Source organism: Canis aureus, chromosome 7 (genome assembly GCF_053574225.1).
Source record: "Canis aureus isolate CA01 chromosome 7, VMU_Caureus_v.1.0, whole genome shotgun sequence".
Classification (NCBI taxonomy): domain Eukaryota; kingdom Metazoa; phylum Chordata; class Mammalia; order Carnivora; family Canidae; genus Canis; species Canis aureus.
In genome coordinates, this window is record NC_135617.1 from 63,913,995 (window position 1) to 63,939,136 (window position 25,142).

The 25,142-nt window shown below is 47.9% G+C and overlaps 1 protein-coding gene and 1 long non-coding RNA gene across 6 annotated transcripts in view; one reads left to right on the plus strand and one right to left on the minus strand.

Moving 5' to 3' along the window:
* Nucleotides 1-22,297, minus strand: part of DAAM2 (dishevelled associated activator of morphogenesis 2) — a 115,618-nt gene extending 93,321 nt beyond the window's left edge. The window contains exons 1-2 of one of the 5 annotated variants that reach the window (XM_077904131.1): nt 22,222-22,270; nt 5,864-5,942 (exon numbers count right to left, since the gene is read on the minus strand). The gene's annotated coding sequence lies outside the window, so the exon portion shown is untranslated. Of the gene's footprint in view, nt 1-5,863; nt 5,943-21,464; nt 21,797-22,221 lie in introns of those variants that run through there. The other 4 variants (XM_077904134.1, XM_077904130.1, XM_077904132.1 and 1 more) reach the window with 4 other exon arrangements.
* On the plus strand, nt 20,642-24,304 carry LOC144317566 (uncharacterized). Its single transcript, XR_013383575.1, has 2 exons — nt 20,642-20,991; nt 23,142-24,304. It is a non-coding gene; the product is annotated as an uncharacterized LOC144317566 (long non-coding RNA).
* Nucleotides 24,305-25,142: the final 838 nt, after the last annotated feature.

Sequence of the window (25,142 nt, forward strand, 5' to 3'; positions counted from 1 at the left end):
GAGCAGAGCTGGGGAATCGAGTCAGCAGCATAAACAGAGTGGGTAAGCTTCGGTGAGCACCAAGAGGGAGGACAGAAGCAAAGCCAAACAAGAGGACCTCTGGCTAAGCAATCAACCTCTTTTCGAACAAAGCTGTCCAATATCCAATTTCAAATCATTTGAACTGCTGTGATGTGAACACAGTTGGTCTAGTGACCGTGTCCTTCAGGCCTACCAGGTGCCAGGCAGTATGCGAGTACATGGCATAGGGTCTCACTGGATGCTCACGGCTCCCCTGTGGGGATAAGAAGTCTGAGGTGGGAGCTGAGGGGAGGGGGTGTGTGGATTTAAGTCGCTCCCTCAGGGACACACAATGGGTGATCAGTAGAGACAGAATTTAGATGTAAGTGGTCTAGCTCCAGAGTCCGTGTTCTTTACTTCTGGGCTGCTCTGCTGGTGACCTATGTCACCTATGTCCCTATGTATTTTCTACACATTCTATAATGAGCCTGCATTTCTTCTATAATCAAGGAGGGAAAGTTATTTGGTTTATTTACCTTCATGTCCTTCCAGAGCTTTCCTTAATCATAACCCAGTCCACAGCCACTCTGCCTACTTTGCTCCCATGCTGCCTCTGGCTCTCATCTGTGGTTTCTAGCCTGTGAATCTGCATGTGTAGTCATGAGAAGTTTCCTTCTTGAATGTTCTTGAGCAGACTTCCTATGCATTGGCCTGGGATCCTCTGGTAGACAGAGCTACCCCAAAATGGGAGGAGATGGTCCCCCTGTGGAAGAACAGCAGGCTCACTACCTGCCATTTCCTATCCTGGGATCCACTCCCAGCCCCAACAAGCTCACTAGATGGTTCTTCACAAAGCGAGTGGTTCATGCCTAGAGGAACAACAAAGGAGACCTGCAGGTGAGAACTGTGTATACAAATGCACACACATGCATACATACATACTTGCATGCGCACGTGCACACACACACTCACGCACCCCAATCTGCCTCTGCATTCCTTCAGTATCTGGAGGAAAATGTCATCCGGTTAGCGCCCTCAAATGAACTGGGAAGGCAAATTCCCCATTGTGGTTTATGAGGGGTTGGGCAGCAGGGAAGGAGGGGTGTCAGAGCCAATCCACTTCTATCTGACTCTGAAATCCAAACTTATTTTCCCGGACTGGACTAGGATCCTGTTTCTCAATGTGAGGAGTCTTGCTCTCTCTTGGTGACACACACTTTCCCCAAGAATGCTAGACTTCTCAATGAGGAATTCTTGTATATCTGGGATTCTTGGAATCTGGACAAAGACTAATGAATTGCTGGCTTTACCCTAGGTTTGGAAACCCTCTAGAACTTACAAGCATGGGGGAAGAAGGGAGGCAGGGAGAGGGGCTGTGGGTGTGTCCACAGCAGAGAGGAGGACACAAGACTGGGAAGCAGGATCACAGAGTCCAAGTTACAGCCACTCCAGAAGCTACCCACTGACTCCCAAATCCGAAGTCACCTTCCACTCTGTGACTAGAAGGCTGACGCAGGCTCAAGAATTAGAACACGGTGGAAGTCAGGTAGTTGGCTGTTTGGTTCATCACAAAGGGAGGCAGTTGTGACGTGTCACAGTGTGCAGTATAGAGAGCTTGCATCTTACAGTCAGGCCTGCCTTACCTGGAATACCCTCTGCGCCTCTAACTCGCCACGTGATTTCAGGCAAGGCACCTGCATGCTCGGAACCTTGGGTTTCTCTTCTGTAAAATGGGATAACAGTTTGCAGTTCTACCACAGGACAGGATGTGCTGAAAGGTACAGGGGTGGAGCCCTGTGCCTGGAACATTGCAGGCCTTCAGGATGGTAGGTACGGTTTGCCGAGTTTGAGGAGCAGACGTTCATAAAGCTCTCTGTGTAGTGGGCCGGCTGCAGGAGCTCTGACAGCCCTGGGGACAACCAGGCAGTGAGAAGGCCTAACTCCCTAAGTTGATGGCTGGTAAGCCTCAGTTCCCTCCTTCACATGCTCCTTGGGAGCTTTCAAGGGTTGGGTCATGCCACCCTACCACCCAGCCAAAGCGCGAATGTGTGGGTTCCAGATCACCAGAATGAAATGATAGAGGGCCCATGGGGCTCCTGGGTCAGGATGCATACTGGCCTCTCAGGGAAGATTGGGCAAACCACCCCAACCTTGCAGTCCAGGGGACCCCATGAGCTCTTAAAGCATCTAGAAGAATGCAGCAGCCGAGCTCCTGCTACCCCCTACCCCCACCTTCCACCTCCCCACACACCCCCTGCCAAGAGCTCCAGTAACCTGGGCAAACAGACCAGGCCCCCAGGGTGTTCTCAGTCTAACTGAGAAGGCAAAACACAGACATAAAAGACTTAAGGATACAGAAAAACAAGGGGGAAAGAAAATAATTTTCTTTCAAAGGAACTCATATATGCAGAGGGATCATGAGGTGATCTAAGGAATCCACATTCCACAGGGTTAATCTGGGGAGACTTTCTAGAGAGAGTGGTGATAGGCAGGGCTGCCACTTAATGTCACAAGTTCTCCCCAAAAGTCGCCCCCCTTCTCAGACCCTGTGGCCTGACTGATGGGGAGCAGGCACTTTTGCCTGAAATAGTAAATTTACATAACCTCGCAATCTTAGCGATGCTCAGTGCAGCTCTGGTTACAACAACAAGGGTTTAAGAACTGGAGAGTTTGCAATGGCAAAGGCAGAGGGGGAAAACAAAACAAAATCCACATGAGGTTTTAATTTTCTTTAGCCACGTGAGAATGGCCCCGTAGATCCAGCTATAAATACCCAGCTGCCATTGCCACAAGATGGAAAATCACACACACACACATACACACACACACACACACGACAGTTCATGTAAATCAGTGTTTCTATGACTATCTGTCTTGAGAAGATGGAGTCCTAGACTCCCCTTGCTACGTGTCTTGCTCTGAGGCCTCCCCAAATACATCTGATAGGACTTAGAAGGAAGTTATCCAACGGCCAGCACCAGAGTAGAACACCGAGCTGTCCCCACAACACCCAGGCCAAGTCAAAGCCAATCAATGGCCACAAACAGGACTGAGGGAAAAAGGTTTTAGATGGAACCCTTTAGAAGGAAGCAAAAAGCACCTTGCTTGACCCAGGATACCTTGTGCTGGCTTCCCTAGAAGCAGAGTCTGAGACAGATATTTGTATGTTATATATCGAGGCTGTGCCCTTGGGAGAAACCAGGAAGGGAACGAGGAAAAGAGAAGAGGGCAGAGGAATGATCTGTCAAGAATGTGGTTTTTTTGGAGAGATCTAGCTTCAGCTCAGTCCTGTGGAGAGGCCTGGAGGGAACTGCACTGCCACATTGCCCCTCACCTTGGGGTAAGGGAGGGGGGTTTTCGTACCTGTTAGTCATTAGCCACAGAATTCAGAGGAAGGGCAGGGCAAGCAAGATGCAGCTCCAGCCACCTCTGCATGAAAGGATTTAAGAAGCTAAGGTCAATCTGCACAGGAGCAAGCCATTAGCTGGAGCACCCAGAGCAGCTGGAGACCTATACAGGACACCAACAGCATCTTCTATATAGGGTCTGTGAGCCCAAGGGCCTTGCTGCTTAGAATTATATTTTCTATTGATTACAAAAGTTCATTGGTTTGTTTGGTTTTATTTTCTTTTGCATGGGATGCTTTTAGAATCATCCTGCTGAAGAGAAGCAAAGGTGTGACCAACACAGCACACGATGCGAAATACCCCCCCAATATCTCTTCTTGCCTTCTCCCATACTAACAGGTCCCTGCTTTTGTTTGAGGTAGCAACATGACCAATTAAAAATTGTTCAGCTCCCCACTAGGTTCCATTGCAGTTTGAAGTCACTCCTTAACACAGTTTTGGCCAGTTTTTGGAGGGAGCTTTCAGAAAAGCTTGTTGAAAAGAACAGAATTAGCTGGCATGCACTTTTTGTACTTTATCTTTCTCTTTTTTTCGGCCTGGAATGCAGATGTGAAGCTAGAGGTGATGCAGCCATCTTGTAATCACGAGGCAATGGGCCAAAAGAGAGCTTTGTCTCATTCTAAAGAAGGCTAATGTAGAGAAATAGAGGAACCTGGGTGTATGACAGCACTGTGGTGCCACTCTGCCACCCCTGAACTATGTCTGATGGGCTTGTATAAGAAAAATAATGACCCCCTAGTTGACAGAGCCACTCAAGTCAGCTTTCCACACCATGTAGCTGAGTACAAATTCTAATGGATATATGCCTCAAAACACTAGTTCTGCGGGGCACCTCATGGAAAAAGCCTTCTTCAAATAAATAAATTGAGAGAATGCTAATTTATACAACATGAAACCCATTGCTTGCTGCAGTGATTCTTTAAATGCATGGCTCTGTGCTGGTGAGGGCAAGAGAGAAGAAAGGGTGCTATGTGCATTTCTTTAATCCCAGAACTTTTCCTCCTAGGGCCATTGTGAGAACCTGGTGTTTTATCAAATGCAGTCTGGGAAATGCTAGACTAGATGACCTCTTTTGATTTTCTTCCTCCTGAACATTTCATGATTTCCCACCCAGAGGAGACTGAGCAGATGGCCAGACCCACAACAGCCTTAGTGTTTACCCTCCATGGACCTAAGTGTGCAAAGAACTGAGTCCTATGAAGCTGGTTGGAAATAGGCAATGAACTAGATAAATTAAAAGACCCAAGGAGGGCCCAAGTCTTTCAGAATTTTGGAGGAATTATTCCTCTTCCCAAGCAGTGATTGGCACTTGCCCCCAGGAATAATCATCATCATAATAAATGATGTTGATACAGCCAACATTTATTGAGCATTTGTTACATGTGAGGTGCTGTGCTTCGCATGGCTGCTCCCATGCAATCCTCACAATTGCCTAAAAAAGAAAAAGACCTTTAGTTTGCCTACTTTGCAGATGAAAAATCTAAGGCCTATTGAGAGATGCCACTCAGGGGCCACTCAGCAACTGCCTAACAGAACAGGGACGCTCTGTCCCAAAGCCCACCAACTTCAATGGTTCCATTCCTCCACTTTCCATTTTCAAGTACCCATTGTTTGTATATTGTGAAATTTCACTTGATACACTGCTTTGCAGGTGTCCCTATGAATTGGGTCTGTACATCGTGATTCATAGACCGGACTAGGAATTGTCAAGGGCAGGCCCTGTACAGCCATGAGTTCAGGTATGTTCTTTTCTCCTTTCTCTGCACTTTGCCACAATACTTAGAGACCATGCGTCTACGGTGCAGGGCCACTCAGTAGAGGCTGCCTCTCTGACATTCATCCGACTTCACAGGAACTAAGGTGTGCTCTAGGGAGCCTTCGAGGGTAAATAGAGTGATGGAGGTGGAGCTAGGAGGCAAATGCTGGAATGGCTAGCTCCAGCTCAGTACATCCTCAGCTTCACATGCTTATCCATCAGGGTGCTCAAGACCAGCATCATATGTGTCACATGGACTGGGCTCAGACCAGGTCTCAAGTCCTCAGTCTGCCACCTGAGACCACCGGGCTCAATCAGCTCAAGGTAGACACATCCTCCATTCTCTGGACTACAGAGCATTTAGAACATGATAGATAGCCAATCCCCAAGTCTCAATTCAAAACATCATCCTTTTCACAGCACAAAGTACCTGACCCATAGCCATAAATATCCATTCCTTCCAGCCCAGACCCCCTTCCTGACTTACCCAAGTCAGCCTCCTGGAGTCAATCAGTACCAAAACAGCCCAAATTGCCCAAAAGCAGTTCTAGCTTAAGTCAAAGGGGACTTCCCATCATGTCTGTTCTCTAGTTACACAATGAATGCACACAGAAATATCCAAGGCTCTAACTATCCTTGGCCTGCCCCTCTACTTCCATTCCCTGCCATTCTCTACTATGCTCTTGCCCAGGGGGCTCACCTCTCTAGAAGGCATTATCCAGATTCCTGGGTTCCTGGTGCTCAGTGGGATTCAACCAGTGGGCAGCAACAGCAGGAGACTGGAGGGTGGAAGGAGAGAGACATCAAGTGTTTGTTCACCCATTCCGTCTCCACTAAGCCATGGGTCTGGCAGTGGTGATCCTCCTCTAGGGCCACAGCTCTGGCCAAGAGGCCCTAACTCCTCAGCTTCAGCTGGTATAGGACTCTGATAACACATTTCTTCCCCTCGCCCCTTCAGGTATAGGAGTGTTAACACTCCCTGCTGCTGTTTATCCCTGGGTGTTCACATCTCGTATAGGACCTTATCTCTTTGCAAATAGTCCTCTCATTACATTGGTGTCAATTAAACCCTTTTGGAGTGCCAACTATTTCCTGCCCAGAGCCTGACTGGTATAGACTACAATGTCCATTCTCAGAGCAACTATCTACCCAGGATTTGCTCCAAAGAGTCCCAATTTTGTGTGATTTTCTTCCTTTTAATTAAATTGAATTATATGATGTATAAATAAACAGGAGGCGGAGAGAAAAGCCACCCCCAGCTTTAGGCTCCAGTGCAAGCACCATACCAGCCAGATGACGGGCTCCCTGTTGCAGAATAGAGCACTGAGGTTCATGAGCTTGGTCAAGGACAGAGGCTGCATAATAGAGGACAGGGTACTCAAAGACAACACAGTTTGTGTCACTTGGATTGGGCTCTGACCAGATTCCAAGGGACAGGGGGCTGTAACAAAGAGTAAGGCACATAAAAGAGCTGAATCAACTGGATTTCAATAAGCACCCAGAGAAGAAGCCAGCATGGCTTCATTGTCAAGCAAAAGAAAGTGAAGGAATTCCTGGCGGTACACACTTTCCCACTTTGGGGCAGGATGTTTGCAAGAGGAACAGAGAAGTGGCTGTATTAATGAAAGTCAGAAGGATGGCAAACTTCATTGAAACCAGGCAGTTATGGTGAGAGAGAGAGAGTCTTTCACCCTGGGGCAATGAGAAATACTTGAGATCGTTGGTCCCATGTCCTTATCAAAAGGATGTCAGGATGATGTTTGTGGCCCCTTGCCAACACATGCAAGAAATCCCAGTAACTCCCAAGGAAGGGGTGGGATGGGAGAAGGCTCCAGCAATCTGCTATATGGAAAATGAGCCGGAGAGTTGGTGTTTGGTTTCTATTAGTATGACCCTATTTTGCATTTTACTAACATGTCAAAATATGATCCCAACAAAGCCACATATCAGAACAAAATGGGTCATGATTTTTAGCTCAACAACAGGGATTACCACAAGGCCTAATGTGGATGTATGGAGAGCAGCTCAGTTGATGAAGATGATCATATCTACCTAAAATTTCCCAGAAGAAGTTGGAGCAAAGGGGAAGTGCCTTCATGTTCAGTTTTCAGCATGCCTATCTGCCAACAGGTAGAGGAGACAGATTAGGGATTTGTGCCCATTTTTAAAAATGATCTTTTTTTCAAGCAAAAAATATTTTAGCTATCTAAAAATATAGGCAGTAATAAACATTTGTGTAACCATCACTCAGTTTAAAAAATAAAATCTTGAGGCGCCTGAGTGGCTCAGTTGGTTAAGCATCTGCCTTTGGCTCAGGTCATGATCTCAGGGTCCTGGGACGGAGTCTCCCATCAGGCTACCTGCTCTGAGAGGCACCTGCTTCTTCCTCTGGCTCTGTCTCTCTCTCTCTCTCTCTCTCTCTCTCTGTCTTCACTTTTTTAAAAAAGAAAATCTTACAGGTATAAATGGAGCCCCTTCATACCCCTCCCTGGTCTTCCTGCCTGCCTTTCCTAGAGGAAGCCACTTTTCTGAATTTACTGGTTATTCCAAACATGTTTTCATACTTTTAGTTATGCCTGTAAATATTTGTAAATAAAAGAATATTATTTGGTATGAGCTTGAATTCATTGTTAATGACATCCTTCTACAATTTGCTTTTCCACTCAACAGTATTATCCACTTAATATTATTATACCTCACTAGCACAGTCTGTTCATTTTTTTTTCACTATAATCCATAGCATTCCATTGTATGCACATATCAAGTTATTTAACTGGTCTTCTAGGTAACAGAAATCAGAGAAGCTTTCTAACTCTTAGAAGCCATGTTATAACAAATATTCCTGAACATAGCTCCTTTTCAGAGGTATTGGACTTCCTCTAGATTTACCTAGGAATGAAACTGCTGGATCATAGGGTAAGTGCATCTTCAGTTTTACTAGATGGTAACAAACTGCTCTCAAAGTGTGCATACCAATTTAACCACCACCATTAGTGAATGGGAGTCATTGTTGGCTCTACATCCAATATGGAGAGTAGAATTTTGAGGGCCAATTTGATGAGTGTGAAATTATGTCTCCCTGTGGTTTCCATGTATGGCATTTCCTTGACTCTAAGGAAGGTTGAGTATCTTTTCCTATGCTTACTAATGTATAGCACCATTTCACTGTTAGAACTACATCTGCATGCTCTGAAAAACCAAAAGAATTTTTCTTTTAATTTGTAAAAGTTTGAATAAGTTGGGTATTTCATCACTTCCTCATCAAACTCAGAGAGGAAAGAAAAGCAGTGGATACAGGTAAAGGGAAGACTTCCCTTTGCATACTGGCTTTGAGACAGAGATTTTTCAAATGAGCCCTAACTTCAGAGATGAAACACATGAAGCAGGAATTCCAACAATCCCTGGGCAATGCTAGAAATACATCCTTTTAGACCTTGTCAACCTTGTCCAGGAAAAGGTCAGAATGTTTTCACGGTGCCCTTCGCCTCTGTAAAACACACCTAGGTGGACACCATGAATGGACCGAAGGAACCATAGGAACCATCGGTCCATCTTCCTGCTGTAGGAAGCACCACCACTCCAACACATAAAATTGCTCCTCTAATAACAGAAGCCCAAAAGGAGATTTAACAACTTCCTTACATTCCCAAACACTCTTAAATGGAATCTAAAATTTCTTCACTTTTAATGCCTCCTGCTCATAGCATTGATGTCATGGAATAGCATTCTTCACTTCTACATCTTTCCTTGACAACACTGTTAGTATTTTGAGGACTCATCTTAATACCTCCTGTCCCTGGCACAAGGATGGATGAACTAGTTTGGAAATGCATGAGGGCAGGGACCATATCTTATTCAACTTCAAAGTTCCAGGAGACGTTCTATTTATTCCTTAAGGGAAGGCATTTTTTCCATACTAAGTCTTCTTTTCCAAGCCTAAGAGCAGAGTAATCATGGAAATAAGCCCTCTTGCTCAGGGCACAGAACTCTAGAAAATACCTTGGGATACTTCTTCTCCATGAACCCTTCCCTGACTTCTCCCACCTCAAAACAATCTTGCCTCCTCTATATATTCCATCAGTACCACATAGTCCCTAGTATTCTGATGGGAAGCTAATTATTTGGCAAACAATACTAATAAAGATTTACAGAGCACATGCCATGTCCCAGGCACAATTTTCAGTACTTTACAAGTATTAATTTTGTCCTCCTCTGGAGGTAGGTACTATTACTGCTCCCCTTTTACAGTTGAGGCAACTGAATCTCAGGGAGGCTACAGTTCTAAAAGTGGTGGGATTTAAAGTTGGATGCTAGCAGTTTGACCCTAGAATCTGCACTAGAAGCCACGGAGCTACACCAAAGCTACTGCTAGCTAGACATATATAAGCACTTCAAATGCTTCTCATTGTTGTTCTAGTAAAAACACAGCTGTGCACTTAATGAGAAATTAGTTATCCTTGGATCCTTATCTCTGACACCCACATCAAATCCCCAGGGCCCTGAAGAATTTGCTGAGCACTCCCTTATTTATTAATGAAACCTCCCAGTCACGTGGGCTTGCCATATACACACCAACCGCCTCACTGGAAGCAATGGAGGCCCCGGAGGTGGAATGAATGTGGCTCACATCTTCCCCCACCCAGCACATAGCGCCTTACACCAGTACCTCTCAGATCATCCTTGAACCACCACCACTGATAACTACGCAGCACTTTATGCTTTTCATATACTCTACATCATGGACTCAGTTTGCTCCTATGCCAAAGGTCTTACCCAATTCCCATCTGACACATGACAAAAATTCCAGGCTCAGATATGCCAAATTGCCAAATCCCTTATCTAAGGAAGCTTGGCTAGTTAGTAGATACTGATATTCAAAACTAGATCCTGACTTTGAATCCCAAGATACATCTTTTGCTACTCATTAAGTTGGTCCCTTTTATTCTTTGTCCTTCGAGCATACACACACCTGCACACACAACTCTCTTCTCTTTCTGGACCAGTGGAATAAGAGTCAGATCAAAAAGAGGAAATCAGTCAAAACACAGCTCTTTTTCTGGGAACTGTGAATGAATGAGCACATGGATGAACCATATATAGAGTCAATAAGGATTCCTTGGGTGCTAGCTCTGTGCCTGTCACCCAGCTAGGGCCGCAAATACCACAGTGACTAACACACAGCCCTAGCCTTCTAGGAGCTTCTAGTCTGTTAGCGTATGCATCTCAATAGTAGCTAGATCTGTCAAAGGAAGCTCACCTGGTCAGAGCCTCCTCTGAGCAAGGAATGGTGTGCAGAGGGGAAGAAGAAAGCCAGACCCTGCTTTAGCATAAACAGGAGACTACAAGTATATCATGCAGGGCAAACTCGAGACAGACGGCATTCAGAAAGAGTTAAAAAAGAACCTGTAGGCCCCGCTGACCAGGAGAGCAAAGCCCTTTCAGCCTCCCAGAGGGTGAGCATATGTCCCAGTTTACCAGGGACAGCGCCAATGGACTGCTGCTTCCCCAGTGCCCCATCCAGTGACCCTTTCAGTCTTGAAAGAGTCCTGGTTTAGACAGTAAATTACATGGTCGTCCTTGCCTTCCAGGAAATTTATGACCTTTTCCAACAGCCCCTGGGCAGGAAAACAATTCGGCTTCTCAAGGTCGTTGAGTTGCCTCCTTCCTGCTCCTTTTTACAGAGCTTCTCCTCACAGTCACCATCCCACAACTGGCACAGGCTCAAGGGGGACAGCCCCCACATTGGTGTCTGTGTTTCCATTCAGTGTTAGCACTGAAGCCAAAACCATTCACCATCAGATCCCCAAATGCACAAGCTTTAGGTTCAAGTACATCTGTCTTCTATCCTAACTCTGAAAGTTTCTTGCTGTGTGATCTTAGACAAGCCATTCAACCCCTCCAAGCCTCAATTACCTCATCTATAAGAGGGGGTAAGGACACTCATCTCATCACATGGGACTTTGTGGGAAGAAGAATAAGTGAAAACACCCAGCACAGTGCCTGGTCTACAGGACACACCTACTCACAGCAGGCTTTCTGGAACACACGAGCTCTCAGGTGTAAAGGGCATAGAGGATATGAACATCTCAGGAACCCCAGGATATCATGGGCCTCAAGCACCTGCCCTACCAAGTGGGAGCTGTTTCTTCATCTTTACAGAAAATGGAAAAGATGGCATGACCACTTAATTAAAGGGATGGTACCTCCTGAAGCTGACCACACACATTTCCTAGGATCCAGCATTTCCACTCCTGGGACATACCAACAGGAATGCATTCATAGGTTCACCCAAGGACAAGTGCACAAATGCTCATAGCAACACTGTTCACAATAGCCTCAGACTTAGAAACCAAAAATACGTCCATCAACAGAAGGGTGGATGCATAGAGTGTGTTGCAGTCACATAACGGAATACTACACAATGAGAACGAATGTTCTATGCCACAACACTATGCTGAGCAAAAGAAACCAGACAAAAATGAGTACACACTGTATGATCCATTTATAGCACATGCAAGAATAGGCAAAACTAATCCACAGTGTTGGAAGTCAGGATTATGGAAGGGTATTAGCCAGAAGGGGGCATGTGAGGCTTCTCAGCATGAAGACAGTGGAGGAGGGGGCTTTAGAATATTCGGTTTCTTGATTTGGATCTGGCTATACAAGTGTGTTTTGTGGGTGAAAATCCACTGAGCTATATACTGACAAACTGTGTTTTTCTGAATCATCTTGAACTTCAAGAAAAAGTTAAAAACTTTAAAATGCAAAATATATTTCTTTTTGAGGTAGAGAGTTGATCAGACGACGTAGGCAGTAGACACTTAGCAAAAGGCAATAGGGTATTTTATTGAATAAATGTGCGCTGCCCTCTTAGCCCTGTGCCAGACACTATGCAGGATGCTGGGCAAACAGAGCTAATGAGACTGGGTCTCTGTTCTCCATCATCATCACCAGTAACATTTCAGTGTTCTCCGTGTCAGCCATGGTTTCAAGTAGTTCTTTTTTCTTTTTCCCCTTTTACCAAATCATGCACGGACTTCATCTTCATCACAACCCATTTTACCGATAAGGAAACTAAGGCACAGAGAGGCGAAGTATCTCATGCACGGCCACAAAGCTAGCAAGAACTGGCACCTGAATCGGAACCCAGGGCCCGTGCTCTGATCCACAGCCTTCTACTCACAAATCTGGGGTCTCAGCGCTGTCAGCCCCAGCTTCCATTTAGACAGCTGCAGGCATCGATAATAGGACCCCTGCTCAGGGCAGCAGTGATGGAAAAGCATCAACCGTGTGTCTTGGAAAGGCAGTTCCTAACTGGGCAGCTGCCAGCCCCACGCCACATGACAGGTGACAGACTGATAAATATATTGACGGGGATGAAAAAAGAAAAGGAAGGTTAACATGGCTTGGCCTTTCCATTGCCCCAAGTCCACAGAAACTCTGAATTTGCTTCAAGCTAACTTCAAAGCCGCCTCGGGCAGTGTGGAAATACTGACTGATCTTCCCACTGACTGGAATCACTCCCTTCCCTCGTGGCCTGGTCCTGGGACCTTGAGGCTGGGGACTGTGGTGTCTGGGAGGAAGTGACAGAGGGTTGACGCGGCCCCCCAGGAATGTGGTCAGACGTTGAGCTGTGAGTCTAGGCCCCAGAGTCTGCACACAGCATCCATCACACCGGCAGGCCATCAGTGTATGTGACCCGAGAGGCAGAGGGTTCAACACAGCCCCAAAGGCTGCCTGTGCTTGGGACGAAGCAGAACGAAGCAGATACCCCAAAGAGCAAATCAGAGCTGCCAGAGATCCATGCAGGCACAATGTGAATACCTCTGCAGGCAGGAAGGCAGCGCCCAGTGAGCCGGCAGGGTTCTCTGAGCCTGCACCCCCACTTTGCATTCCAGAAGCACTGGTAAGATGGAAAGAAATTCCCAAAGGTCAACTTGTCCAGCCCCTCATCTCCAGACAGGATGGCAACAAAGCCATCCAGTCGTGCTTCTACCCACAGGGGGCAGGGCGGGGGTGCAGGGGGCAGGTTGCAGGGGCAAATACAGGTTTGACAATAAAAATCAAAACGTTTGCTCAGTCTGTCCAGTTATGACACAACGCTATTTGTAGGGAACTCAGCTGGATCTCACCTAGAAAACACACAGAATACAGCACAAGGAAAAAAATGCACTTTTTCACATTCTAATACAACCGACAATGATTACCTAGAAAATAATGAGCTGCTCCCAAACAATTTCATATGAAAGAGTCAAAATTTCTGGAGCAAGCAGGGTGTTATTTGGAAGGGCTCTTGTAATCAACCACCCAGAGGACAGAGGAACGGACAGGAGGGAGCCCTGGGCAGAGGGTGAAGTGTAGCTGCCAGACCCTCAGTAAAGGCTCAGTCAACTCCAAGTGGAGCCCTGAAGCTAGGAGACCCTTTAGAATCTCCCCAAACTGGAAAAAAAAAAAAAAAAAAAAAAAAAAAACCTCCCCAAACAGGATTGCTGGGTGGCTCAGCAGTTGAGCGTCTGCCTTTGGCCCATGGCATGATCCTGGAGACTCGGGATCAAGTCCCACATCAGGCTCCCTGCATGGAGCCTGCTTCTCCCTCTGCCTGTGTCTCTGCTTCTCTCTCTCTCTCTCTCTCTCTCTCTCTCTCTGTCTCATGAATAAATAAATAAAATCTTTAAAAAGGAAATTATAGAATCTCCCCAAATTGGTACATAGGGGCCAGGCCTTCATCGCTGAAGCCTCCAATCATTGGATGCAAGTGACCCAGGAGGGAAGTGTGGGTAGGATTGACGGTGGGCAGGGCAACTCTCTTCAGCCTGAGGCAGGTCCAAAGTGGGCTGGCCTGCCACTGGGGTCAGTCCAGAACGAGGGTCAGGGTGGCACAGCATCTGTCCGCTACTCAGGGATCTGGACCCAGTCAGGTGGGCAGAACCTTATCTGTTCTCTACAGAAAGAAGACCGTCCATTGGGACTGTTGTTCTCATCTAATGCAAAGGTCTTTGATATTTCCTGCTGCATTCTGCACAGTGATGGAGGAGGACCAAGCAGGGAAGGCTAATCTAATGAGGAGGGGGTAGGGCAACCATAGGGTCTGATACTCAACAGATTCCCCAGGGGACAAAGGAGGACCACACAAAACATGTAGTCCTTTCCCAGAGGGTCACCAGGCTAGGTACATCAATCACTCAGCCTGAGTGCCAGCATGCAGCTTTTCTGGGTGATGGATACTTGATACGTCAGAAGCAGGGACCCAAACCAGTGATCACCTAGGATGAAACCATGTTTAATAACTGACTGATGGAAAAATAAATATCCCTACAAGAATGGCATGATCTCAAATATATAGAGCTGTGTGTGTCTCGGCCTAAAGAAATCAGAAAAAATAAAAAGGAGCTTGATGCATTGCAGGAGTAACCTGACAGATGCTCAAGGGGAAGAAAAGTATGCCGTAATATGCAAGGTTAGGTTCAGTTTCATGGAAAATAAACATTCAGACAACAGCCCGCGATAGCTGTGTACACACTGGTAGATATTTGTATGAACAAAGTAAAAGATAGATGGCTATAATTTTAGGCTATGAACATTAATGACCAAGGTGTGAAAGAAGGTACTGTTATTCATTTTCCACTTGCCTTTTTGTTTTTCTGCATGATACTGATTCACTTGTTTAAGCTAGTAAGAATTATTCATAATTTGGAAAAATCAAAGAATATGTATTTTAAAATTATCCGCGTAGTCCTAGGTGCGGAGTGGGGTTCTATATAAAAGTATTATTTCATTCCTTCTTCCCCTCTCACCTCAATTAGGCAGCCCCGAATTGTCCACTGGGGATCGATCAAAAGGCCAAGATTTTTCTGTGCCCTCTTCTTAACCATCAGAAGAGAACTTTAGCTGAATATTATTCCACACACAATATGTATCTGCCATCAAAATAAATCTGCCACTAAAATCTATAAAAATTATGCAACACGTTCTGTAGTCAAATGGTGATGCTGTGAATTATCTGCTGTTTGCTATTATCTGTGACCATGCTTCTCCCTATTACCATGCTAACGAAAGCTGACCGTACCAAGCCAACTCCCAATTATTTTGGCGCATATACATGCAAAGCCCAGAGAAGCCAAAACCCAACTTTTCACCACATCTGCGGACAAGAAGCCAAAGGGTTGGTTTTATGTTTCTTCCATCTTTCCCTGTCCCTGGCTACCCCTTGGGAGAGGTGTTCCAGAGGGCAGGAGCCAGCAGAGAGCACAGGGATGAGGACCCAAAGAGTCCACATAGTCTATAAACTGAGTGGTTCTTCTCCATCTGGTTGGCTATAGATTTGCTCTTGTAATCCCATTAGCACCAGGGTAAGCCCTACTCATTCCTGAAGAGTTAATTCAGATTATCACTGAGTTGAATTAAGGATCTAATTGACATTGTTTGGCTACCAGGGGGTGGAGTCAATAATACAATTTGACTTTTAGGAGCTCCAGTCATGTAGAAGGCATGAAGGAGACTCAGTTCTTGTCTACTAATGCAACGTGTTAGATGCTGCGACAGAGCTGGGTGTCATGTTTGTGGGAGTCAAGAGGCAGGAGTGATTGGGGGAAGCCTGGCAGAGGGCATCTGAGAGAGAAGCAGACACCTGAGCAAGCCTGACAGGACAAGGGGACCAGGAAGACAAGGACTGGGGAAAGGCCTCTCAGACAGAACTAGGAACAAGGGTACAGAGGTGGGATGTGCTTCTGACCAGATTGAGTACAACGGAACCTAAGTTAACCCGGGAGGAATGATGGGGCTTGCTGGTCGACACAGCAGTCAGACATTCAGGAGCACCTCACTCACACGCCGGGGGGCCTGACCTGTGTTGTCTTGAAAGGATACCCATTACCTCAGAAACTAGTTTTTCTTCATCACACCAGCTCCCCAACCGATTATTTTTTGCCCACCACATCCCTTATTTCTGTCCATAATACGGGATTTGGATTTTTACTTTAATCTAGTTCGTTTGACTTAGTTAATTGCCAGTAACCACGATCATTTTAGCAATGGCTAACATTTGCTGAGTTCTTCCTCTAGGGCAGGGGCTGGCAATCTTCTCAACCATCCTGTGAGGGGCGTGTTATTTATCATCCCACTTTTTCAGGTGAGAAAACTGAGACTCAGGGAGGTAAATAATATGCAGGGTCTTACAAGTGGGAGAGCAAGATTCAAGCACAGGTTTGTCTGATTCTAGAACCTATTTTCCTGACCACCACGCTATCGTGGTCAAGATATACCCTGTGTTCCTGTCTGAAACCTAGAGCAGAAGCCATCAAACTTAGTTTCTGTTAAAAGGGCCAGAAAGTAAATATTTTCAGCTCTGCGAGCCATACAGTCTCCGTCACAACACTTAACTCTTGCCCTTCTAGTGTGAAAGCAGCCGTAGAGAATATATCAACAAACGTCATGACTGTGTTGCAATAAAACTTTACTTATAAAACAAGGTGACAGGCTGGATTTGGCTGTTGAGATTGCTAGCTTCTAAGCTATAATACTTGGTTCATTCATTTATTCATTCATGCAGCCAATGTTCACTGAGTGACTTACCTTACCCACCCAGTTATAGGGCTCCAGGTTATAGGGCTACAGGGAACACTGCACAAGCGCCCGCCCTCTTGAAGCTTAAATCCAGGCAAAGTGTTAGCGTTAGCTGTTTTTTTTCTTTTTTTTTTTAACCCATGCCTGACACCCTGAATCTTAACATTAGTACTCTTCACTCTTCACCTAGACTTCAGGCTCTTACTTGCACTTTCGATCATGTGGGGAACTATCAATGCAAAACTATCCATGCCTGGGCCCCACTCCCCAGAGATTCTAATTTAATTGGTCTGGGGTGGGCCTAGGGTTTGATACTTTTATAAGCTTCCCAGGTGATTCTAATGTGCAGCCAGGGTTGTGCCCCACGGCTTGGGGAGCTATTCCCCTCCTGTTTACTCCACTCAACCGTATGAAATAGGGTAAATCTTTAAAGCTCTCAGAGTTTGAGCTGTTTAAAATATGGTCAATGCCAATCTCATAGCATTGTTCTCAGGATGAAATGAGACCACATGCTTTTCAAACCATAGACTGTTACACAATCGTAAGGTACTATTGTCATCCTGCCATTATTATTTGGTTTTAATGTTAGGTACTGCCTCAATGATTTCTCTCCCCAGTTTTGACTTCAATTCTTTGAACCCAGACTGCATTTGGGATTTCTAAAACACACTCTAGGGAGAGTTCACTAATGGCCCGGGTTCATGGGTCAGTGAGTTGGTGGCCTTCCCTTTCTTCCCATAGAGGATCACATGGGGCTGCCATTTGTTTGGCATGGGGAACGCTGATGTGTGCTGCCCCACTTTTGTATTAAAGGTCTCCATCTCCAGCCTGAGATTAGCTGACCTTTGAGCACTGCTGTTAAGCCTTGAATAAGTAGCTTATTTACTTTGACTCATGGATAAATGTCCAAAACCATGTACTTTCTTGAGCTTAGAACCAGAGAGGGAAAAGTCACTAACATTTTTCTAAGCACTAGGCAACTTGCTAGATCCTCCCCCATATATTATTTCGTCTCGTCTTCGGAACAAGCCTGGGAAGTAAGAAGAGTCATTGTTTTCATTTGACAGATGAAAAAGGATCAGAAAGGATGAATAGCTTGTGACCTCGTGGTGCCAGAACTCAAACCTGGATCTACTTGATTCTGAACCTCCTTCCAGAGAACTGCCACGCATCTTACAAATAACCCAGCTCCTCTCTGGCCAGAACTCAAAGAGATACCAAACTGCCTAAAGCTTATTTTTCCCGGGTTCTTTTTGAGCTTTGCTTTGCTTTTTTTTTTTTTTCCTGTGGACGGGAGCCCCAGAAAGCACCCCACAACACCTGCTAACACCCTTAGTCTGATGAGCCTTGCACATTACTGGCAGAATGACACACATGAGTCCAAAGAAAAGGCATTCCCTCTCTGCACAGCATCTTGACAGTGCAGTTTTATAGCCTCATAATGAAACAAGAAAACAAAACAAAACAAAACAAAATGTGAGAAGGGAGCTGGAGAACTAGATACTGCCAGGAGTGAGGAATTCACTGACCCCCAATCTGGGCCATCTCAAGAGAAGTTGGCCACTGGCTGAGCCTCTTAAAAGCTGAAAAGTCATCCCAGGCCATGGTTAAAGAGAGAGCTTGAACAAAACAGAAACAAATGCGATCTTCAACATCTTAAATGTCAAACTGACGGATAACTTAGAAGCTCCGAGATGGGCCAGGAGAACCTGCAGCTGTTCTCTCCAGCATCTCATGCTCCTTCTGACTGCTGGAGGAGCCACCCCCCCGAGATAATGTATCAATCGGGGGCCACCTCCTCACCCCATGTCCACCAGAGATACCTGTGGATAGTGAAAGCTCACGTTCTTTACAACCCATCAGAGTCTCCCCTTGCTCTGACCCGAGCACCCTGAGAAGGAGTGGCTGCCTATCCAATCTCGGACCTCAGGCTGGTTCTTTGAGACTCACCTGATTCTTGACCTTCTGGTCTCACCCGCAATAGACCCATACAACCTGCTCCACTGCCATCTTCCCTCCTGAGAGTTCTCCAACACAGAAGTGGTTTCCGGGCCAGATGCCCAGCCTGCCTGCCACCTCCTCTCACTGTTCAGGATAACAGACCAGGCATGCTCACAGATCATCCCCACTGGTCACCTTCTCTAGAGGGAGGAAAAAAGGGTGACTGGAGCCCTAGACTGCCAACAATTGGCCTTCAATAATGGACAACATGTAGCCGGATTTGAGGAAAGGTCCTTTCCAAAAATCATGGAGTCCTGATGGCTGAAAAATGAAGAAATAAAATCACGCTATTCCTTTCATTAAGGCTGTATTATCACTAGCTCCATTCTCGGTCCTTGTGCATAAATATCGGTTTTGTAATATCCTTGTGAGGTCATTATCCTCATTTTACACACGAGGAAGCTGGAGCTCAGAAGGAATAAGTGATATACACCCCAGGTTCCTAATTCTCTCCCAGGGCAGTCTGCTCTGGGGTCTGCACTCTCTCTATTATGCCAGGGTGCATCTGAAATCCAGAGCTGAAGGACACAGGATCCCCAAACACAGAGGCTCTGGCTGTGGAGACTCCTATGCTATCAAAGCCAAGCTGTTTTTCCTGCCAGGTGCCATCTGCCCTTTGGACCATCAGGAGAGCCCAAGGATGCATCTTCTCTAAGTATTCAGACCTCAGAGATGACCTAAGAGCAGGCCCAAAGCTGGAGCTGACCGAAGGGGCGATGAGATCAGGCCAAATGTCAGTGGCCTGGGAACTTGACCTGGGTCTGAAGCTGGTGAAGCATCTCCAGAGCCCACCTGGAAAGGTTAGAGCTCCACTGACCCTCCAGAGAAACCCCACAGGATGAAAGAGCTGCAAGCCCAGTTCTAGCCCTCGGCTCTCCCTGAGGAGTCCTGCGCTGAGACAAGGCTATTTCTCAGAGTCTGCCTCCTCTGGGTCCCCCATGTCCCTGAGTCTCCAGCCTTCTACTTGCAAATAGTGGGAATGAATTGAGAACATGCAAAATTGGTCCTTCCAGTGGCTCCACCAAAAATGACAGAAACAAGCCTGTGCCTCATCAATTATCTTTGTAGCCTCCGGACCACCTGCACGGAGGCTCGCCCTCTTTTTTACCCCTGGATCGGGGCTCTTCCGTGAGGGGCAGAGTTTAACCTGTTTAGTTTCGAAAAGTCTGAGGGTGGGAGAGGGGGGTTGGGGAAGCAGACTGGGGAGAAAACATGTTCCCACAGAGAGCAGTAGGCTTTCAACCTCCCCCACACGCACCAAAAGAAAACACACTCGCAGGCCTTCTTACGGGTCCTGCCCTCTCCAACTCCTGCTTCCTGAACTCCTGACTTTCTTCTGAGTTCTAAGGCCCAGCAAAAGTTTCTCTCCTCTTTCTGTCCTGATGGGGGCACGAGTATTCACTCAGCATCCTGGGGATCTGGAGGCAAAGCTCTGCAAACTTGGGAGTGAGGAGCCAGAGCAGGCAAGGAACAGGCAGCCGGACAATAATAGCACAGTTGTTTTTTGTAAAGGAAGAAAAGGGAGGCAGCCCAGCTCCCAGCACAGAGGAGAAGTGGGCTGTTTGTGCTTCCGTGCCTGAGGCCAGGACCATCCCCGCAGTCACGAAGGCATAAACATGCGGCTGCACGTGCGTCCTGCCCCGTATCCAGGGACCCCTGTTTACACGCACTTTGTTTACACTGCCCTGGGGATGCTTTCCCTCCTCTTCAGAACATTTACATTGAAGACATAACTTCTGCAGTGAGTCTTTCTGACACTGTTGTCTGCTCAGTCCCTTACGGCACTTCCCTAAGGGGTCAATTTGTATAATTTCTAAAATCCATCCCAAATCTCAAACTTCCTGTTGGTCCGTTTTTTTTTAATACCCATATTTCCTCCCTGTCCCTTCATTCCCTCACTTTTCTAGGACACAGGGAGAGTCCAGCAATCCTCCTCCCACCCAAACATTGTAGGTTGGCTCCATTGCAAAATACAAAAGCAGAGACCCAGCTAGGGCAAAGCGGAAAGGGCTCCCTCTCTCTCTCTCCCTGTGGTCCCTGGGGTCTTGGGCCCCCGCTCCTGACATCCAGCACCGTGCCTGGGTGCCCCCAGGGCCAGCAGATCCACACAGCCAGCGCCCCCTGCCCCCTAGTCCCAGAGCACAATCCCTGGCCGATTCCTAGGGAAAGTCCATTCCCTCCAACAGCCCACTTTTCAGAGAAATCCAAGAAACTGACACCAAACCCGGAAGAAGGGCAAAGGCAAAACTCAGCTATTGAAAGATGGTAAGTTGCTTGCATTCCCATGTAGTTTTCAAGGAAAACCTCCAGGGACGGGTTCCTGGAGAGGCATAACTTTCCTTCCTACCTTCCCCAGGAACTTTGGCAAATCCACCCCAGAGCTGTGGAAAAGTGGCCAAGGCAGAGAGAAAAGAGTTAAATCAAGCCCAGACCTCAGCAATCTGTGTTCAATTTTGATAAAAATCTCTCTCCCTCTCCCCCACCACCCCCCTTCCTCCACCCCACGGTTCAGACCGTCTCTTTATGTTAGGACCCTGCATCTTGTTTGGGGCACCGCGGCGCTCCCGGGCCCCGGGCCGGCCCTCGCAGCGGGCACAGGCGGCGGACGCATCCCTCCCAGTCCCCGGGGCAGGACTGGACAGGGCCTCGCGGTGCCCCGGCCGCCGCCGCCTCCTCCTCCTCCTCCTCCTCCTCCTCCTCCTCCTCCTCCTCCTCCTCCTCCTCCTCCTTCCAATTACCTGCCTCCAGACTGGATCTTTCCTTCCTCAGTTAAGCCAAAGTCCCGTTGCCTGGCGATGTCAGGGCCACAGCAGGAGGCTGGGCGGCTGCCGCAGGTGCTAAGGTCCCCCAGAGCCAGGCCCCTCTTTCCGGGATGCTCCTTCCCTGCCCAAGGTCCCCCTGCGGCCGGCGGAGCGCAAGAACCTCCTGTCCCTGTGCCCTGCCCGCTGGCCGGAGGCCAAGCTTGCAAGTGGGAGCCGGGGCAGGGGAAGAGTTAAATCGTCCGAGTGAAGGCACAAGACTGAGCCGAGCCGGGGGAGAAAAGCCACCACCAAAACGTTGTCAGTCTGGTGGTAGTTAGTGGTGGAGGGAGTTGGTGGGGGGGGGGGGGGGCGGCTAGGTTCAGTCCACTTGTGACAACAAGGAATCAGATTTCAAAGCCACCCCCCCCAAAAATATTGTTTTTCCCCTAAGTTTTCCAAAGACATTTCCTGTGTCCAGATGTGCCAAAACAGCCAGACCCACGCAGATCACACCCGGACGCGCACAGACCCGCACCCGGGCCCCCGGAGCCCCGTGCGTCCCGGCGGCTCCTGCAGACTCGCGGCAGCCACACACCAGGCAGGCTGCGGAGCGGCCGCCCCGCGGTCCCCGGTCGGCGCCGGGCCGGGCAGCGAGCGGAGCGGACAGAGGCGCGGAGGTGCCGGCAGCGGGCTCCGCGCCCCGCCCCGCCCCGGCCCCGCGCCCCGCGCCCGCGCCCGCGCCCCGCGCACTTACTCCGAGGCCCCGGCGCGGCCGCCGCTCCCGCAGCCCCGCCGCCCGCTCCCGCCGCTCCCGCCGCTCCCGCCGCCGCCCGCGCAGCCTCCTCCGGGCGCCCCGGGCTCCGCTCCCGCCGCTCCCCGCCCGCCCGCCCCGCTCTGACGTCAGGCGTCTCGGAGCGGGATATTTATGGCAGGGCCACTCTGGACCTTCCCTAGGTAGAGTTCTGATTGCAGCTCCTTGGGATTTGTAATTTTCACACTTTCAGACCGAAAGGAGGGGAGCGGGGCGGGGCGGGGCCGGGCGAGGCGGACAATGAGCCGAGCTGTTTCCAGCCTCTGCAGGGAGCCTTCCCTTCTGGGGGCTCCCCCGACTGGGAAGCAGGGGAGGTCAAGGAGGCGAGGGTGGCGACCTGGGCAGCGGCCTCCTGCCCCCTCCGCCCCCACCCCACCCCCCGCCCTGCCCTGCCCTGCCCGGGGAGGGGTGACAAGACCTGGGCTGAGCCGGCTGCGGGGGGCACGTGCCAGGGGGATGCCTCTCATTCCCCCGAGTGCCCCCCCCGGGGGGCCGGGGGGACCAGAAGGCCAGGGAGGGAAGGCGCTAGCACAAGGACACAGATAAATCAGGCACACCACAACAGCTAATTAGAAGCCCCGGTCCACACCCTAACAACTTTTCCATTTCTTCTTTGGGAGCGTGTATGTACAAAAAAAAAAAAAAAAGTTTATTTTTATTAAATTACGTTCCACACTCCCTGCCTCTGTATGGCTTTTCCAACTCAATGCCAGTCAATTCATCTTACTTCACTGCTTATATACAGACTTTGAGCCATTTACAATAGCTCTTATTCATACTTTTAAAACTCGCTTTTAATTCTTTTTTTTTTTTTTTTTTTCCTTGAATGTGATTGTGATCCATCTCCTTGCCCCCACGGGAAGTCACCTCAGTCAAGAGCAACCCTGTCCTCCATAACTGGCACCATCCTCAGGGTGAGTAGTGATCTGTGTACGCCACCACCCCATCCCAGGAGTGTGCAGGCAGAGGGTGCCCACACTAGGTGGTGACCCTTGCAGAGTTTTCTAGGTGTTTAGGACCAGGTTCCAGTGGTCCCTCCACCCAGCTAACAGGGCTTTAAAAGACGGCTTGGCTTAGGGACTGTCTTTCAAGAATGGAGAAAACAAGTTATAATGCTTTATCCTTCGTGCTTCCCAAGGACTGGAGGATAAACACAAACGTGATACACATGATTGTGCAAATTGCTTGTGTAGTTCGATAACAGAAATGTGTAGGTATTCGACTCCTCGTTAATGCGAAGGAGCACGGATAACCGCAAAGCATCACTAAGAAAACACCACTCTGGTGAACTTTCCATTAGCCCAGATGGGGTAGGTGGGGGGATGCCTTAACCACTGTTACAGTGCAGCAGGGATTCAAGGAGTTGGAATGTGTTTACCCCTTTGGCAGGAGCTGGTAAAGGCTGATTGCCAGAAGGAGCCAAGTCTTGGGGCTGAGCCTCTTGATGGGGGACAGCCAAAATGTTCTGGTCCAAGCCGCAGAGGGCCCACAGCCCTGCTCTTTGGTCACTGTCAGTTTGCCCTCCGGAGTATAATACACACTGCCACCTCCCTCCATCCCCTTCCTCACATCAAGGCTCCACTGGCAAGATGAGCTCTGCTCTATAGTAGACATTAAAAATTGGCTTCCAAAGCCATTGATAGGCCCCTTCTCCCTTGCCTTCCTCAACTAAAGAAACCAGAAGTCTGCAATACTCTCTGCCCCAGACTCTGGTAGCTAGAGATAACTAAGAAACCCAGCTCTGGCCAGTGAGGTTGTCATGCGGAAGGCAAGAGTCAGCTTCCAGAAGAACTCTTTACGGAAAGGTCAAATTCAGATAGCATGCCCTTCAACCATTTCTCCTCTTTTGGGATGTGGATATGATGCCTGGAGACACAGCAGCCATCCTGTAACCTAGGGAACAAAAGCCACGCACTTGAAGATGGTGGACAGGAAGAAAGAAGGAGTTAAAACCCCGGATGACATCAGAGTGTGCTTTCCTCTGACTTCTTGTTAGGTGAGAAAAATAAACTCATACATGCTTAAATTATTATAGTTGAGTCTTCTGTTGCTTACAGCCAAATATAATCTTACCTCATACATCCCAATCAACTCACCAAGATATAACATAATACTGGGACAATTCCTGAGCACTAGCTTATAGGTATGATGATTATTTTTAGCATGAAACTCTGCACTGGCATAATTCTTTATAGTTTTCAAAGCCTATTCACATATATCTCTTCTGAACCTTACAACTGGGGAGCTATCACTATAACCTCCATTTTTTTATATAAGAGAAGCCAGATCTGATAAATGTCCTGCCCAAGATACATAGTCAGTGAATAAGCTACCTTGAATGCGAACCTAGTTCCTCTGACTCCAAGTCTTTGGAATTTCCACATTTTTAATAACACAACAAAGTCTGATGAAGAATCCTTTTTTTTTTTTTTTTAAGATTTTTGTTTATTTGTTTATTGGAGAGGGAGAGGGAGTATGAGCAGAGAGAAGGGGAGGAGCAGAGGGAGAGGGAGAAGCAGACTCCCCACTGAACAGAGGGCCCAACACAGTGGGGCTCATCCCAGAACCCCGGGATCATGACCTGAGCTGAAGGCAGATGCTTAACTGACTGAGCCACCCAGGCGCCCCAAAGAACAATCCTTATTCCTACTAAGCTGATGTGAATTTTACTTACTTCAACCAGATGAAGCAGTTCGCAAGTAAATTCTGGAACTGGAAAGTGTCACAGTCCACTTGGGAATTAAGTCCAGGCCACTGTGTCTTCAGATGCCCCTCAACTCCCAGCTACTCTCTGACATCCTGCTCTGAATCCCTGCAATGGCTCTTTCTAAAGGCAATGACCTTTTGTATGAATCAGTCTTATC